The 19893-nt window shown below is 30.2% G+C and overlaps 1 pseudogene across 1 annotated transcript; it reads left to right on the top strand.

Moving 5' to 3' along the window:
- The first annotated feature begins 225 nt into the window (after nucleotides 1-225).
- Nucleotides 226-19422, top strand: LOC111316824 (cytochrome P450 CYP736A12 pseudogene; annotated as a pseudogene). The gene is made up of 3 exons (XR_016344893.1): nucleotides 226-411; nucleotides 16794-17409; nucleotides 18458-19422. The product of XR_016344893.1 is annotated as a cytochrome P450 CYP736A12 pseudogene (transcript).
- The last annotated feature ends 471 nt before the right edge of the window (nucleotides 19423-19893 follow it).

Below are 19893 nucleotides of genomic sequence, written 5' to 3'. Positions count from 1 at the left end.
TTTGGTGTACCTTGATCCTGCCATGACTACTTGATGCAAGCAACAGATGAGATTTAGTCCATTGGATTTAGATTCCCAAAAAAGTGTGCGAGCAGGCGCGGGCCTCAAAGCAAGCCTTGGTGCAGACACCTTGGAGTTTGTTAGTTGGTCGAGTGCATTTGGGTGAAGTCATGTGCTGACTTCTTAGAGTGAGTTGATGGAGCAACAAGTGGAATTCTAGCTTTAATGGGATTAAAAGGAAGATCATTGGGCTTTGAGTTGGCTAAAAATGGCTTTAAGTCGGCTGATGAGAAAAATGTCATTATTATAAACATTGTTATAGTTCCTAGTAGCATAGTTGTGAAAGTTTCTACACTTTATATAAGGGATGTTTGGTATCAGCTATTTACCACTCCTATAGCTAACAGGCAAGTAAGGGCCTACTAGTATGAAGTAAGCTATTCCTAAGCACATATGGTGTTTAGATAGGTGAGTATCATTGGGTCACAAGTGTGGCATGGTGTCTCCTCGAAACATGGTAATCCTAAGGATGGTTGGGCCCAATAGGCCTCATATCGCGCTTTACATTAAACCATGAGGTTAGATGGTAGCATTTATTATGCCCTTTAGTTTCATTTCATTGAGTTGGATCATAAGCAACCAAGAATCATATAAAGGTGCTTGTATAGTAAGGGCACCAATGAGCTTGATGGATAAGAGGGCTAATAGGTAGGCATGCCGTTAAACCCTTATGACTATGTGGTAGAAATATGTTGCAGTTGTGGCAACATACTCGAGTAACTCGATGAGATGCGAGCATGATATTGGGTGTCCATCATACATTCAAGCAACCTAAAGTAAGGCTAAGGGTTGAGGCCCTAAGATATACGCTTCATGGGAATGAAGGGAGCTTGGTATAGTTCTGGGCTGGCATGTGATAGCATTTATTTTGTGCTTTAAGGTTCTAGGCACTAGAGCTTCAGATGGTGCATATGGGTATGGGGTAGGATTCTCACCATGCTAGAAGGTTTTTGTGTTGTAAGGCTCGAGGTTGCATGCCCTTATGCAAGATCTTATTGAGCCAGTGCTCAAGACCGTAATGCTTGTACCCACTAGATAAATGCTTAGGCCCAAATTGTAACTTGTGGGCTGATTATGTGATAGAGGTTGGGTTTTTCCCTCAATGAGTTTAGGAATGATACGAGAGACATTATGGGGTCAGAGCCAAAAAGGGCTCACATTGATGCGGCTTAAAAGATCTATAGTGGGTTGTCTATGAAGAAATGGACTTGTAAAAGGTTAACCTTAACTATGAGTAGTTTTAATGCCACATGATTGCATGGTTTCAGCATAAGGAACGAATGGTCTCTGACACATGGTATTAGAGCCCAATTTAGGCTCAGTTATGGGACTAAAGTGACTTTAAATGGAGGCATTATGGAAATCAATTAAGGTGGTGCTAAACTTAAAAGGGCTATAGAGAGAAAATACTATTTTATGGCTGTGTGGGCTTAAGAATGAGCTATCGATGCGAACTATAGGAACATTGGCCTTGGGGTAAGGGTTTCAAATAAATTTTTGAATAGGAAACAAAAAGACAAGGGAGTCTAGCCTCACCTATCAATGGTGTTTGGCTTATATAAGCATTCAATACCCTTTGGATTATGGTCAGTTACGAGTTTTGATTGCAAAATGAGGCACAACATATAATGGTGTCTAGTTAGGCCATGAAGGCTAAAATGAGTTTTGCCTTAAGGGACATAAAATATGCTTGTTAAGATATGTTACTGATGTATGCACTTGCTGTGTTATAAGTGCCTTAGCAAGGGTACGAAACGAGATGAGTAATTGAGCTCTAAGTAAGGAGTTTTTTTTACAAAAGCAGATGAACTTATAAGGGTCATACGGTTAAATGAGATTGAGTTGGCCAAAGAGTATGATCATATGTGTTGTGTGGGTCAGTAGACCATATTGAGTTAGCTAAAAGAAATGACCCTATGAGTTATGATGGTCAATGGACTATGAGGTTATTCAATTCAATGAAGCAAGCAAGTGGGAGTTGGCTAGTGGATAAGGCCATTTGAGTTGGGTTGGTCAGAGGACTGATTGAGTTAAACAAGTCGATGGCCTTAGCATTACAAGTTACATCCGATCAATGGGGTTGGATGAGTTTAAGCAAGGCAGAGATAAGCTAGATGGGTTAAACCACATATGGGAAATTTTGAGTATACAAGCTGAGAGTAATTGCCCCAATTCCAAGCCAGTTAATGAACCCTAAGTATCTCTAAGTTGATGTACCTCAAGAATTGATCAAGTCAAAAGACCTTATACTTAAAGAGGATCAGCGGATCCTTGAGCATTGTTGAATGAGCTTATATGATGCCTTTATCCAAAGTTGTACCAAAGTAAAGTGTATAGAGAATGAAAGCAGATACGAGCTTTGAGTATATGGAACTAAATATGTGTCATGGTTATGTGCAAAGTTGATCTTAAGTAAACGTGGGGAAGCATCGTGACAACATGTGAAACTGATCCAAGGCAGCAAAGCCTACATAGTATTTAAGTTTGGAATTAAGACTAAGATTGTAAAAAGAAAATGCTGCCACAAGGGTTGGCTAGTCAGAAGGCACACCTAGAAAAGTAACCTTAAAGAGGCCAAGAGGATCCAAGTTGAGAGATGACCAAAGTGTTTGAATGCTACCATGCTAGGGTTTATTAAGGGTGATGCTGCATGAGTGCAATTGACTTAAGTACCATGTCAAGAGAGGCATATCAAAGAGTTGGTGCCATAGGCATATAGTTGGTGTGATAGGTTACGTTTGACATTTTGATGTATGGATGTTAAAGAATGATAGGTGGATGTTGCCTCTAAGATGTATGGTAAAAATACATTTTGATGGAGCTTTACTAGTATAGAGACACTAAGTGGTATTGGAGTTTTGATCAGAGACAATGGAAGATATTGTGATAGGAATTGTAAAGGTGATGGTAACGGCTAAAGCAGCAGAGTTTGCAGCCGATATGTGCTTCGGCCAATAATTGGAGATAGTCTTATCAGCGATAAGTAATTTCATTGAAGAGGTGAAACTAAGGTTGCCCTTACGCTGGCTAAATTTGCTTTAGTGAAAAGGAAGCATAGATACTGGGTCAAGGAGTACCCAGATTTTATTGATACAATTGTTGCAAATGATTGGAATCCTTATAAACACCCATTTTATTCTAAGATTTATAGGAATTAAAACAGACCTTTCATTACAAATTGGGTCTTAATATGAAAAATGAATTTTCAGATCAAAAATTAAGAGTCCAAAAATTTTAATTTTGCTTTTATTTTTAATTTTGATTTTAATTTTAGTCTTAATTTTGATTTTAGTTTTTAATTTTAGTTTTTATTATTTTTTGTCAAAAAGTCAAAAAGTTAAAAAAAATCATAAGTAAAAAAAATGAAGAAATAAAAAAAAATAAAAACGTGGGATTGTTGTGAAAAAGAAAACCATGATTTAGTTTATGATTCGATCTTGGGGCATAATTCATGCAAAGTTAAATCGCAGAGAATCAATTCATGAAGAAATAAAATCACAACGATATCATAAATTTAGTGAAATTGATATTTTTTAAATTGAAGAAGTATGAATCCCTACAAAAGACTTCAATCTGCAAGTCACAGGGGAATGAGAAAGAAGGATACACGGATAGCAATTAAGTTCACAATTAGAGGCCATTCTTGGCAAATAGTTTTCAAACAGAGCAAATGGAAGCAACGAGCAATACATAAAAGCAACACAGAAAAGTCTCGATCAACCAAGGGGAGGCAATCAATATAGATGCAATAATAAGCAACCAAAAAGGCATAATCAATAGGAGGAATTGGCATAACAATTGGGAGAAAAAGGCTATAAGCACCAATCAAATTTAGAACCCATAGAAAGCAATTTCAAGTTAGAAAACAAGACACCAAAATCAACAATTACCAAGCTTCGAAAACTAATCCATACCTTAACCAATTCAGCAAAGATTCAATTCTTAAAAGCAATAGGCACCAAAAAAGCCTAAAAAACCCAAAAATAGACCAAAATCCGATAGACAGTAGCATTAGCAAAGAACACCAAAGCCCAAAAAGCCCATACTTAGAACCAAACCCATCCACAGCCTAGCAACCCAAAACACAAAAAAACTTAGAAAAACAAACAAGTTTTCTTTTCCTTTCCTATCTGGCAACAAGTGGTTTGGGCTGTGGGTGAAGAATAGAGGGAAGAGAATTTAAAAAAGAGCTTTCGGGTAGGAAAAAGAAGAAAGGGAAGGAAAATCATAGAGGAGGTTTTTTTGTGGCATTGGCTTCAGTGGTGTTCAGTTATGGACTGCCAGATTTTGGATTTGTTTGGGCATTCTTGAAAATTCTAGTAAATTTTAAAGAGAAAAAGAATTTGAAAGCATAAGAGAAAAGGCTAAAAAAAGAAAAAAAGATCCGTGTGAAAACTATATTCGACCCACATGACCCGATTCATTTGGTAAAACTTTTTTTTATTTTTGATTTATTTTCGTATTTGTTATTTCAAGTGTTGATTGAAGTAAAACAAAAAAAAACTTTGATAAAATATTTATTATTTGCATGCTTTTATTTTGATATTTTTGCATGAACATATAATTGCTTGATATTTCACATTGGTGCATGAATAATAAATATATTTGCATGATTATTTATTAGTTGTATGATTTATTATATATTTTTGTATGATTAATATTATATTTGTGTGACAATTTACTGGCATGATTTTTAATTTATTTGCATGTGATATTTATTATTTGTATGATCCATTATTTGCTTTATTTATAATATATTTGTATGATTAATTACTTATTTGCATGATATCTCATAATTGCATGATTATATTATTATTGTATGATATAAGATATTATTGTATGATATTATTTGCATGATAATTTTTGTTTATTTTAATTAATTAATTTTTTTAATTTTAAAAAAAGGTTTTCAAAATATAATTTTTCAATCCTATCAAACTATTGGAAGATTTAAATATTGAATTAAATTTTACTAAATTATTGGAGTACTTAATGAATTTTCTTGAAACAAATAATTTTTCAATCTTATCAACAAATTGAAAAATAATCATTGATAGAAAATCTTACAAACATATTAGAAAACATTTTTGAAAATAAAATTATTTTTATAAAAAAATAGTTTGTGAATCTTTGATGATAGAAATAATAAGAGTATTGCAAATAACAATCTCTATATAAATTCTTAGGTTAAAAAATCATTTTCTAAATTTTACTAACTTATTAGAGAATTTAGATAAGAAATTTTTATACTAAGGTTCTAAATCTCGTTTTTATTAAAGAAATGAATCCGACAATAGAACTTCTTCAAAGTATAACAAATAGTCTCTTTGAATACTTCTGAGGTGAAGAAATGTTCTTAAATTATTACCAACATATTAGAGTAGTTTAAGAAAAATTTTTAATATTAAATTATTTGATCAATTATAAATATGTTTTAAGGCTTAAATAATTCGAAATCAAGCTAGTATCATCCTTTAGATAAATGCTATGAGGGTGCTATAATATTTTTCGCACGTAACCATACTCTTGAACCTAAAATCTAGTTTCATGGACTAGAATCTACTATTTAAAGATACCTAAGTCAATCTTGAGACTCCTCTTTAAAATGGGATAAATTTGTTAGGTGACTAATCATACATAAACAAAAAAGATTTGTGGCGACTCCTAAATCTATGTTTAACGATAGGTCAACAGATTTATACGTTATGATAGTTTAGCGACTCTACTAGGGACGGTTGAGAGTCAGGCTAGTAAATGATTTTTTGTTATCCAAATTTAACTTAATAAATTTAAGAATTTTTTTCTAATTATTTGTATTTTATTTATTTATTTGTTTAGTTATATATGTCATTCACTTTGCATATGCATGATATAAGTTCTACACCCGAGCTCCATTCCTTAAGAGGGAATAAAGTATCTACGCCTTCATGAGATTTCATGTCTTTTCATGGGCTAGCAAAATACCCTAACTTAAATTGAACCTTTTCAATTTATAGCCTATGATGGGCAAGAATTAAGGTGCCTTACTAGTTTGTGATGGATAATGATGTGAGGAACAATTTAGAAACTTTTAGAGTCAATCCTAAATCACATATATTAAGCTATAATGGACTTAACCCATAGGTAGAGCCATGTCTTTTCTTTTAATAGAAATAATCCAAATTAGATCACATGCCTTTTGACTTATGCAATAACTTGTTTTTTTTTCTTTCTTTATATTAGATGCTAACTTTTTTTTTGTTTCTTATTTCTTTAAGTTTGTAATTATTTATTTATTTGTTTGTTTGTTTGTTTGTTTATCTATATTCATTCATTTCATGCATCTTACTCATTCATAAATCATCCCCATTCATTCATCATGTCATTGCATAATAAAAATCTTTTGCTTATCTAAGATAGCAATTCAAAAGATATGGGTGGTCAATTAGAAGCACAGATCCAAGTCTTGAAACTCAATCAAAAGGAATTTGGGTATGACCTATGAATAAAAATGCAGCTTGCCAAGCTGGTGGAAAGGGTTGAAAATGTTAAAGCAACATGTTCAAGAGTCTTTACCAACCCTAATTCAACCACTTTGTCAGGACCAAAAAGTCTTTCATAATACTAATGCCAATCTAAGTTATGCCAATTATCTAATGGCCTAAAAAAAAACCAAGTCAGGAAAAAGGCAGAAAGGATAAGGCCTTTTAACCTTGTGCCAACTTCGCAAATTAGCTTATACCCAAATCTACAACTAGTTATTCCTCAACAACCACTTTTGGCATCCTAAACAAGAGTTGCTTCCATTCAACCCCCACAGATAGGCCTATATCCATATACCTTCCCAATTATGAATAATGCTTTCTAAAACTCTAGTGCTTATCAACCCATCCAGCAGTCAAGTTTTCCTATGAACTCTTGGGTGAATACACCTAATTATACTCTAACACTTGCACTTGTAATTCAAATAGCTATTCAACCCAAAAAATCATTGAGTAAAAAGAAAAAGGAACCGTCATTGATCAAATTCTTGTAACTTACACTGCATTATTCCTATTATTCCTTAAAACTATTTAATTGTACCAGTTCTTCTAGAGTCACCAAAACCTTCTTATCTTAAGTTGTTTGATGTTGAGACTTAGTGTGATTATTACTTTAGGAATATGGGCCATTTAATAGAAAATTGCTCTGTTTTCCAAATATAAGGTGTAAAGTTTAATCAAACTTAGTGTGTTGAGTTTTGGGAATAAAAGAAAGCCCCATATTATTAAGAGGTCATTGCCTAATCATAGTAACTGAAGAACTTATCCATGTTAATACCAAAATCTTAAAGCTAAAGAATAAGACTATGCAATAGATTAGAGGATTTTTTTGGGTGTTTTTGTCAAAATAATTTATAATTTTTAATTAATGACTTTTTTTCTTCTCTTTCTTATTATGTAATAGCATTCAATGCATATATCCATTCGTTCATATATAATTTTTTTTCTTGCATAAATTTGTAGTAGACATCATCTTAACCTTTAATTGTGGTAATAGAGTTCAAGAGCTCGATCATCAAGGTAATTTACTTGTCACTTATGGAGCTAGAACAACATAGTCGAATTGAGAAATTTAAGAAAGCTCAGATAAAATGAGAGAAATTCTAGCCTAGATAATGAAAATGCTAAAAAATTTAAATAGAGAGAAAGAAGTAGAGGAAGCCTGTATATAAGTATCTCAAGGGGCATAATCACAATAAACATCATTTTTTAGGGCATACTCTTATCCCAAAAAACCTTTAAGAGCCACACAAAGACAGCTTGAGGGATACACTATTCTTGGTAGAGATAAATCCGATCCAACCCAAACCTTTAATGATCCTAAAAAGCTAGAAAAATTGAAAAAAAATTCATTTAAAGTAATAGAAAATTTAAGTACTCAAAAGCAGAGGATCTCATAAAGAAGAGGCTTCGAGCTATTGAGAGAATAAATTTTTATGGATTTATGGATGCATCGAAACTTTGCTTAATGGCAAATACGATTGTTTCGCCCAAGTTTAAGGGCCTCAAATTTGATAAATATGATGGGACTAAATACCCAATTATTCATGTCACTATGTACTGTAAAAAAATAACTATTTATGCTTGTGATGATAAACTCTTAATGCATGAATTCCAAGATAATCTTACGAGATTTGCTACTATGTGGTATGTTCAGTTGGATAGAATTCGCATTATTTCGTGGAAAGAATTGGTTAAAGCATTCGTAACTTAGTACAAACACATTGTAGAGTTAGCCTCAAATTGATTGTTTCTACAAAACATGAAAAAAAAAAGATGTTGAAAGCTTTACAGAATATGCTCAAAGATGGAAGGATGTTGCTATCGAGGTTCAACCTCCTTTAACAAAAAAAAAAAAAAACCTACAGTCTTGTTTGTCAGCACTCTTAAAGCTCCATACTATGAAAGGATGATCGAAAATACAACAAAAAATTTTACTAACATGGTTATATCAAGGAAGATAGTAGAGAATGTCGTAAAAAGTGATAAGTTTAAAAAAGATGATGTAGTTACCGTAAAATATGTGAGTATTCCAAGAATGGAAATAAAGATGCTCAAGCTGTGATGTATGAAGAAAAACGGTTTGAGGCTTTACTCCATACCATCTTCATCAACCCTATTACCTTACCATAAATAAACTTTCTTAAAATCTTTATTTTTACTAGCCAACCCAACAATCAATTCTTCATATAAATCATTATCCCCAGTTTGCTACACGACCATTAAATAATCAAAGAAGGTCAAGAAACATTTTTGAAAAAAATCCCATTTTTAAATTTTGATCTTTTACCTTTACTGGTAAAGTACCAGTACCTTACCTCAATTTTTATGAAAGCAATTCTGAATCCATGAATAAAGAGTTATGATTCAAATGGTAAATGTGATTATCATAATAGGGCAATTAGGCATTGACTGAGAAATACAAACAGTTGAAAGAGAAGATTGAAAGTTATATCCATAGTGGCACCTTGACCCAAGAGCCTTTTGAGCAATGAAAAATTGCTTTATCATAGGTTGATTTTTCTTTGTACATAAAGTCATTGGTTTCTAATGAGTTTTGATTGTTTGGGTTCTTAGATATACAGGTGAAAAAAATCTTAAGAAATTTGGTGATTACTATTAAAAATGAGTATCTTGAGTCATTTCTTTGAATATTTCATTCTTTTCAATTAAAAAATTAAAAACCTTGAGAATATTTAGGGATGAAAGTTTTAAAACTTCACTCCATTTTGACCATGAAGAACCTTAAAATTTATTGATTTTCATTTGGGCTATGAGCAATGAGATAGTCAATTAATTTGAAAATCTTTTAAAGCACTCTCCTAAGCTTTTTGAATTTTGGTGATTTGATAAATGTCAAAGCTATTTCAAAATTTTTCACCACCTAAATTCCTTGAGCCATACTTTTCCAATTTATTTAGTATTTTGGGCTTGTGCAACATTCTTATCCTTTTTCAATCTTTCATCAAACGATTCTCTTTCCTTACCTTAAGGTAAATTTATTAAAAAAAATTAAATTTACTTAATGTCTTAAATAACCCTTTGGATAGATGAACATTTGAATAGGTTTGTTATCAAAATGCATTATCAGTATAAGTTACAAAATAAAAAGAATTGATCATGAAATCATGCATGTAAAGTATTTAAATCTAAAATCAATTAGAAAACAAGTTATCTTCTGAAAACTACTTTTCAACGTGCTTAAAATGAAAAATGACCATATTTCATATTCCCTTCACAAAAGAAAAAAAATCTATTTACTACCCTTTTTGAGCTTGTTGATTATTTTTTTTTGAATGAATCCTAATTAAGGATCATCCTTTAAATCTAAAGGCAAGTTAAAAAAAAAAGAGGGGGAAATCTCATCAAGATAGCATGTGATCTTGTGTTGAGGGTTAAAATATAATACCTTATATTAAGGGGTAGGTTTAAAATAAGATAAGTTCTAAAAATTTTGAACTTATGCAAAAAAAAAAAAAAGGAAAAAAAAAAAGAAAGGTGAAAGGTAAAAAGGCATGTTTTGGAAAAAGAAATATGTCTTTGAAAAACAAAATTATCCTTGGTTTGATAACCATTAAATACATTTTTGGGCCTATTTATCTTTTCTTTCAAAACCTTAAACCCTGGCTTATGTTACATCATTTGAAAGGTCCATTTTGATCATGTGTTGATACCTAAATTAAAAGCTTATTCCTTAGGAAATCATTATGATTTAGTTTTAGATGAATTTTGAATGCTCATATGTATGATAGAATAATCTAAAAAAAAAGAAAAAAAAAAAGAAAAGAATGAAACTTTAGGATGAAAACTCGAAAGGTTAGTCTAAAGCAAGATTGAAGCTTTGAAAATAACTCATGACTTTTCATGCATTAAGGAAGAAGTAAGAAACTCCAAAAAAGGATTTTAAAGGGACATTAAAGACTTTTCTTTAAAAGCCTAAGAAGATCAACCTCACTATGAAGATTCCCTCTAAAATTTGGACCTTGTTCCTATTTCAAACTTAAAATTTTGAACCTGCCATAATTGATCTTGACATTTATTAAAATAACACATATCAAGAACTGAAAGGATTATCAAAAGACGATTTTCATTTGAAAGCCTAGATGAAAAAATGTTCTTGTTCTTATTTAATGGTCAAATTTTTTTGCTAACTAAGATTTTTCCTGATGCTCCAAGCCATTGCATCTTTTTGGAAAAACCAAGTTGTGATTCATCACAGTCATTCAAGGTAATAATTACCAATTTTTAAAAGATGTGATCACATATGTAAAATTGATTCATTTTTAGAAAGATATTTGTGTGGGGCAATTTCCATTGTTGGTTTTAAAATTTTTCTTAAATCTGAATGCTCATTATGGAAAAGTAAGTGAATGCTATACTAGATGAGATCTTTTTGGGGTAAGAAAAATGCCAAATGTAAGGGACCACTAGAAGAACAAAAATAGTTTTCAAGAATGAAAATATTTTGAGAATGTTTGCTTTAGTTCGTAAAAGAACTTGTCAGCCAGTCTAGAGGTTATATCATAGAAAGATAAAAGAAAAAAAAAGTTTCGAGAATCATATTACTATAATTAAAGACATATGGTATAAATTACATGCATTGCATTCATCGCAAACATTTCATGCATTCCATGCATTATATGCATTACATTCATTTCATGTGATGTATTTATTACATATTCTTAAATCAGATAAGATTTTACCTCAGGGAATATTTATTAAAACTTTTACGTATCAGTTTTGAAAAACCTTTGGGTAATACCTTTTAAAACTTTTGAGTACATTTTTTAGGCTTTTAGATGATATTTTCAAAGTCTTTCATGTATGATTTTTAAAACTTTTAGGCATTTTTTTTTAAGTGGTTGGGCTTTTATTTAAAATAGTTTTTTTTAAGTTTGATTTGTAAGACCTCCGGATTTAATCTCTAAGTCTTCTAGGCAAAATTTGTAAGTCTCTGAGCTAAATTTATTTTAAAGTCAAGATTTATATGATCTCCAAGTGTAATCTCTATGTTATCTGGATAAGATTCGTAAGTCTTTTGAGCTTAATATGTTTTAGAATCAAGATTTATAAGACTTCCATAAATAATCTCCAAGTCTTCCGAAAAAAATTTATAAGTCTTCCAAATTAAATCTGTTTTAGAATTGAGATTTGTAAGATCTCTAAATATCATCTCTAAGTCTTCTAGGCATGATTTATAAGTTTTCTGAGCTGAATTTAGTTTAGAGTCAAGATTTGCAAGACTTTTGAACATAATCTCCAAGTCTTTTGGGCAAAATTCATAAGTTTTTCTAGTTAAATTGATTTTAGAATCAAGATTTGTAAGACCTCCAGGCATAATATTTTAGTTTTTCAGATACAATCTATAAGACCTCTAAGCATAATCATCAAAACCTTTGGGTATTGTCCTTATCTTTTATTGAGTCTTTAGTTAGATAAGTTATTTAAAGTTTTTGAGCTTCTGCTTATATCAGCCATTTAAAGTTTTTAAAATTGTTAAACCTCTGTTTAGAGGAGTTATTTGAAGTTTTTAAGCTTTGTGCCTCCATTTAAAGAAGTTATTTAAAATTTTTCGAAAGTTGCATGCCTCTATTTAGAGGGTTCTTTAAGAAATAAAACAAAAAAATAAAATAAAAAGAAAAAAAAGTTGAATAATTTGAGCCTCGACATAATAGGCATCTATATCTTTGTACAATTCTTGTTTCACAGAAAATGTACAAAGATGAGTGATTGTAAATTTCCTATTTTGTCTGGGGATTTATAGGAATTAAAATGGGCCTTCGATTGCATATTGGGCCTTAATACAAAAAATAAATTTTGAACATAAGAATTAATAGCCAGAAAATTTTAATTTTGCTTTTAGTTTTAATTTCAGTTTTAATTTTAGTCTTAATTTTGATTTTGGTTTTTAATTTTAGTTTTTATTATTTTTAGTAAAAGAGTAAAAAAAATCAAAAGGAAAAAAAAAAGGAAAATCAAAAAAATAAAAAACATAAGATTGTTGTGAAAAAAAAATATGAGTCAATCTCAGCTTCAATCTTAGGGCATAATTCATGCAAAGTCAAATCATAAAGAATCAATTCATGAAGAAATAAAATCATAATGAAATCACAGATTTAGTGACATTGATATTTTCCAAATTGAAGAAGTATGAATCATTATAAAGGACTCAAATTTGCAAGTCACAGGGGGAAAGAGAGAGGTAAACAAGGATAGCAATTCGGTTCACAATTAGAGGCCATTCTTGGCAAATAGTTTTCAAACAAAGCAAATGGAAGCAACAAGCAATACACAGAAGCAATAACAAGTAACCATATAGGCATAATCAATATGAAGAATTGGCATAGCAATTGAAAGCAAAAGCCATAAGCACCAAGCAAATTCATAACCCATAGAGAGCAATTTCAAGTTAGAAAACAAGTCACCCAAAATCAACAATTACCCAGCCCCAAAAATCAACCCTCACCTAAAGAATTTAGCAAAGATTCAATTCCTAGAAGCAACAGCCACTAAAAATGCCCAAACAACTTAGAAATAGACCTAAATCTGATAGACAGTAGCATTAGCAAAGAACACTGAAACACAAAAAATCCATACTCAAAACTAAACCCATCCATAGCCTAGCAACCAAAAACACGACAAAACTCAGAAAAAACAACCAAGTTTTCTTCTCATTTCCTATCTAGCAATAGGTGGTCTAGGCTGTGGGTGAAGAAAAGAGGGAAGATAATTTAAATAAGACCTTTTGGGTAGAAAAAAAAAAAGAGAGGGAAAGAGAATCGTAGAGGAGTTTTTTTAGTGGCATTGGCTATGGCGATGTTTGGTTATGGATTGCCGAATGTTAGATTTGTTTATGTGTTCTTGAAAAATCTAATAAACTTCAGAGAGAAAAAAAATTTAAAAGCATAAGAGAAAGGCTGCTGAAAATTAGCTTTATAGTGAAGAAAAGAAAAGAGGATCCGCGTGAAAGCCATACTTGACCTGCATAACTCATTTCATTTGGCAAATTGTTTTTATTTTATTTCTAATTTATTTATTTATCATTTATTTTCTTATTTGTTATTTCAAGTGCTAATTAAGGTAAAAAAGAAAAAAAAAAAACTTTAATAAAATATTTATTGTTTGCATGTTTTATTTATGATTTTATTTGCACGCTTTTATTTTGATATTTTTGCATGAACATATAATTGCTTGATATTTTATATTTATGTATGAATAATAAATATAATTGCATGATTATTTATTAATTGTAATATATTTTTTTGCATGAATTCGCATGATTAATATTATATTTGTGTGATAATTTACTTGCATGATTTTTAATTTATTTGCATGTGATATTTATTATTTATATGATCCATTATTTGTATTATTTATAATATATTTGTATGATTAGTTACTTATTTGCATGATATCTTATAATTGCATGATTATATTATTATGGCATGATATATTATATTATTACATGATATTATTTGCATGATATTTTTTATTTATTTTAATTAATTAATTATTTTTAATTAAAAAAGGGGTTTTCAAAGAATAAATTTTCAATCTTACCAAACTATTAGAGGGTTTAAATCTTGAATTAAGTTTTACTAAACTATTTGAGGACTTAATGAATTTTTTTGAAGCAAATAATTTTTCAATTTTACCAACATATTGAAAGATAATCTTTGACAAAAAATCTTATTAACATATTGGAAGGTATTTCTAAAAATAAATTTATTTTTATTAAAAAATAGGTTGTGAATCTCTAATAATGAAATTAGTAAGAGCATTGCAAATAGTAATCTCTATGTAAATTCTTAAGTAAGAAAATAATTTTCTAAATTTTACCAATATATTAAAGAATTTATATAAGAATTTTTTATGCTAAGGTTCTAAATATCATTTTTACAAAAGAAATAAATCCAATAATAAAGCCTCTTCAAAATGTGATAAATAGTCTCCTTGAATGCTCTTAAAGTGAAAAAATGTTATTAAATTATTACTAACTTATTTTAAGATTTATTTTAGTAGTTTAAGGAAATTTTTCAAATTTTTCAATATAAATTATTTGGTAAAGTATAAATATGTTTTAAGACTTGGATAACTCAAAATTAAACTGATACCATCCTTTAAATGGGCGTTGTAAAGCTGTTATAATATTTTTTACATGTAACCATATTCTCGAACTTAAAATCTGATTTCATGGACTATAATCTACTAATTAAAGATATCTAAGTCGAACTTGTAACTCCTCTTTAAAATAGAACATATTCAATTAGATGACCAATCGTATATAATAAAAAAAATTGATGACGACTTTTAAATCTATGTCTAGCAATAGGTTCAAGAATTTATACGTTATGACAATCTTATTTAAGTAATGTAGTTGATTGATTATAAAAAAAAAAAATTATATCTGATATTTGTAAATTGAAGCATTCATATTAACCATTTGTATTTATATATAATTATTATTTAAAAATTGATAAAAATGTAAATGTTAATATATAAGACACATGACAACAAATATTAGTACTGATATATAGTATATGTAATATAATATATATATATATAAGCATGAAAGTTCGTTAACTTTTTTAAGAGGAAAAGGGGACGAATTTGAATCCTAGTCTTTGTGTGGACAATCATGCATCAACCAACTTAGTTAAATGCATAGATGTAAGATATATATAAAGTTAATGTTAATTTGATACATTTTACATGTAGAGAAAAAATTTACATGTTAATGTAAATTTTGATTAATATGCATTTTATTAATTTAAGTTATTTGTATAATATTATCCAATTCTATATTCACAAAAGAGATGTCTTAATTAATGTTTCATCAATCTCGATCAATTTAAGATTCATTAGGATGAATAAGTAAATTGGTTTTGATGAAATTGAAAATAGATATAGTAATAAAATTAATTACTGTAGCGATGTGACCAAAATTAATTATAGAATACATGTTTAGATGAAAAGCAACAATGATAATAAAGTGAAAATTATAAATGATCATTAGATACAATAATTTAAAAGTAAATTAAAAATTTATTTTTGCGCATATTTTAATTTCATCTAAAATTTAAAATATTAAAATTTTATTAAAATGATATTAACACATTATTTTATATTAAAATTAATATTAGGATTTTGAGTTTTAAAAAATTATAATTACATACAATAAATATATAATAAGAGTTTATATATAAATCTAAATAAATATTGACTTCTCAACTCTTTAAATCACCTTCAATTCGGCTATGATTTAAAAAAAAAAAAGTCTCGACTTGATCCCTAATTTAAAAAATATATATCTATTGAATTGAGACGAATCGAAATCTAATGAATATGGATTGCTTTGTTATCTTTACTTTCATAAACTTTTTTCTTACAAAGTTTATTTAATGAAAAAATAAAGTCACAAACCAAAAAAATGATTAAAAAAATTTAATTAAAAAAATAAAAACAAAAAAAGTAAAAAAAAAAAGGAATGGAGTGTCACGTGGAGACCCATTGATTTCAAAAGTCTAAAATTTCTATCATATTATATATATATATATTTAATTACTAATTTGCATAAGTGTTTTTCACTTATTTAATTCTAGATATATATTTGTTTATTATTTTTTTGTATTTATTTATTGACTTCTTTATATTTAATTTTAGGTTAGAGTTTAAAATTTTTAGGAGACATTTTAGAAAAAAAATTAATTGCTTAAAGATACAATTAAAAAATTAATGCTGTCAACACATGTAGAATGATATTTTTTAAATTCACTAAAAATATTTTAATTTTTAAAATTTTTCATATATGAATAAAATAAAACTAAAAATATTAATGGTCACAAAAAAATGTCCAAATTGGGTGTGGTGGGCTCACTAGGTAAGTCTAATTGGATCGTAGCCATACTATCCAAACAGTAAAGATGATGATGCTATTGCATTAAAAATATATATGCTTAAATTGCATGGTATCATGGCTGATGCATCAGCTCAAAATTATGACATGTTTTTAATGCCCTCCCCTCCCTAGAAATGAAATTTGTTTTGCAAATTTCTTTCTAATTTGTTCATATCTATTATATATTTCTTTGTCTAATTTTACCACACCTCAAGAGAGCACCGATGACGTTGTCTCCATCATTGGCCCTTCTGCTAGTCCTCCTTGGATCGCTTTGCCTCTTCCTTCACCGACTACATGCCAACTGATGGCAGCCAAAATACCGAAAAAATGATCGGAAACTTCCCCCTGGTCCCCGTGGCTTACCGATCATCGGTAACCTCCTCATACTAGGCAAACTCCCCCATCAGACCTTTCACCATTTAGCCAAAACATATGGTCCCATAATTCCAATAAGGCTTGGGCCACGTACCAGCCATTGCGATATCATCATCTCAAGCAGCCGAGCTATTCCTTAAGACCCATGACGCTGTTTTTGCTAGCAGGCCTAGAGTCCAATCCGCAGAATATTTTTCCTATGGTTCCACGGGCTTGGCTTTTGCACAGTACGGATCATATTGGCGCAATGTTAGGAAACTATGTACGCTGCAACTTCTGAGTGCATCAAAAGTTGAATCCTTTGCACCGGCGAGGAGGGCTGAGCTAGAGTTGATGGTCGAGTCGCTAAAGAAGGCCGCCGCAGCAAAGGAGGTGGTGGACCTTAGTGGTAAAGTGGGGAATTTTATCGAGGAGATGATGTATAAGATCATTCTGGGACGAAGTAGGGATGATAATTTTAACCTGAAAGGGTTGGTTCGAGAGGCCCTCGACTTAGCAGGAGCTTTCAATATAGCAGATTGCCTGCCTTCTCTTGCTCCACTTGACCTTCAGGTAAATGTTCCTTTGCTATAGTACTTATCATGCCTAATAACTGGACTCTATACTTGTGTGTCTGAGCAAATTTTCTATAGTGCTATGGAGTGAGTATCCATAGCCAAAAGCATATTTTCTGAGCAAATCGTGTCTCAGATTTAATCAAACTGGATTCCAATGTACTTAAACTGCTATGCCAATTGCCTTAGGAAAGGGATTAATTTTCATTACTGTAGCAATGGTTCTGATCTGTACATACCATGTCTGCATAATATCAATTTGGTGCCAAAGCTGCATGTTCTCTGTCGGGAGTTTTGTCCTTTCTTATGGTTGGGTCGAGCAGAAGGCAAAGGCAGAGCCACGTTTAACAATTTGTACAGAGTTCTCAACAATTCTACGCCTCTAATTATGATGGGGCCGGGCTCTCTGTCATAAAGATAGACTGCCGAAAGCTGGCCTATTTATTTGACTGAACCCGCTAGCTCTTAAAGATTTAGTTGTACAGGGTATTTGACCGATAATTATCTATATTATAATGTTATAATTAATTAATTATATAGAGAATCATCATTTAAAAGGATGAATTTCACATAATTTTTTATGTATCTTATACAAAATTATAATTAATTAATTATATTATAATAATTGTAAGTGATATATTTTCATAATATTAATATCTAATCCAAAATAATTTAAGATAAGTTAAAATACCAAATATAATAAATTTATGTGAAATATAATATTAATATTTTTTATAAAATTCACTTTTGATATATTGATAATAAAATTTTTAATTCCATACTAAAATTAATAAATTATTTCACATTTTTTATTTTTAATTATTTTTTAATTATATTTTAAGAGATACGTGTCATTTTACTAATTCAACCAATAAAATTTAAAAACCCTATAAAATGATAATTTCTAGCATATATTAGAAGTGAATGATAGTGTAATTTCAAACATAAATCTTTGGTTGTCTGTATCGTTGGTTTCACGTTGGAGAATTTCTTTTTTTTTTTTGGTAAATGAGGCGGGCTTATGATTGTCAATTACTTATCTTTAGGGATTGACACGAAGTTTGAAGGCAGTTAGTAAGGCCCTTGATGAAGTTCTGGAGAAAATTATTGATGAACATGAACAAAACACACAGGAAAAACAGCACAAGGATTTTGTAGATGTGATGGTTTCATTGCTGAACCAACCGATGAATCCCAACGACGAGGAGAAAGTATGCATTATTAATCGAACCAATATCAAGGCTATAATCTTAGACATGATCGCGGCAGCAATTGATGCTTCAGCTACCGCTATCGAGTGGGCATTAGCCGAACTTTTAAGGCATCCACGAGTGATACTTGAACTTCAAAACGAGTTAGAAAGCGACGTTGGAATGAATAGAATCGTAGACGAGAAAGATTTACCAAAATTGACCTACTTGGATTTGGTTGTCAAGGAAACGTTACGGCCGCTCCCCGTGGCGCCATTGCTAATTCCCCATGAATCCATTGAAGACATCACCATTGATGGATATTATATATCGAAGAAATCAAGGATATTAGTCAACATTTGGGCAATGGGACGAGATCCCAATGTGTGGTCGGACAAAGTTGAAGAATTTTTTCCGGAGAGATTCGTTGATCGCAACATAGACCTCCGAGGAGGGCGGTATTTTCTGCTCATTCCATTTGGTTCAGGCCGTGGGGGTTGCCCTGGAATGCAATTAGGCCTTACGACTCTTTGACTTGTTGTAGCGCAATTGATGCACTGCTTTGACTGGGAGTTGCCTAATGGGATGCAGCCCAGCGACTTAGACAAGAGTGAGAAACCTGGCCTCTCCGTCCCAAGAGCGCATCAGTTGTTTGCCAAGCCAACCTATCGCCTACTTGATAAAAATATGTAACAATATGAATTACGTAATTCAGGAGTATCCGAATCTCTTTTAGGTAGTGTTTTGTTTCATTTTCTAGATCATTACGGTGATTTGATCATCAATCATTTTAAATTATTATATTTGACATAATATTATAAATTATTAATATTTTATATTATTATATTTGATGTTATATGAAAAATAAATCATATAATACAAAATATCCAAAATAATCTTATAAAAAAAATATTTAGTACTTATTGATTCAACAATTCATAATTAACATAATTAAACGTTATTTTATATAAAATTATAAAATATAAATCAATTTTCATAAAAATAATTTCCAAAAAAAATTAAATTAATTAATTACCCTTTTTCTAGTCAATATAAATAAGTTATTAAAAAACTGATTTTTTAAATTTTTAGTAGTCAGCTTCTTAGATAATTTTAACTATATTTTTTGTGAGAGTAAATTAATCAAAAAATAATACTAAAAATTACTTTCTCATGGTAATAAAACTTTCTTATCTTTTGGATTGGGAATAAGATCATTTTTTAAAATAGTGATCTTATCATTCTAATGGTTTAAGATTATTGTCACGTAAAATTTCTTAATTACTATAAAA

Source organism: Durio zibethinus, chromosome 9, assembly GCF_047325235.1.
Source record: "Durio zibethinus cultivar Kanyao isolate XHJ-2024 chromosome 9, ASM4732523v1, whole genome shotgun sequence".
NCBI classification, from domain to species: Eukaryota; Viridiplantae; Streptophyta; class Magnoliopsida; order Malvales; family Malvaceae; genus Durio; species Durio zibethinus.
The sequence above is the reverse complement of the archived record's forward strand: the minus strand, read 5'-3'. Positions and strand labels throughout refer to the sequence as shown.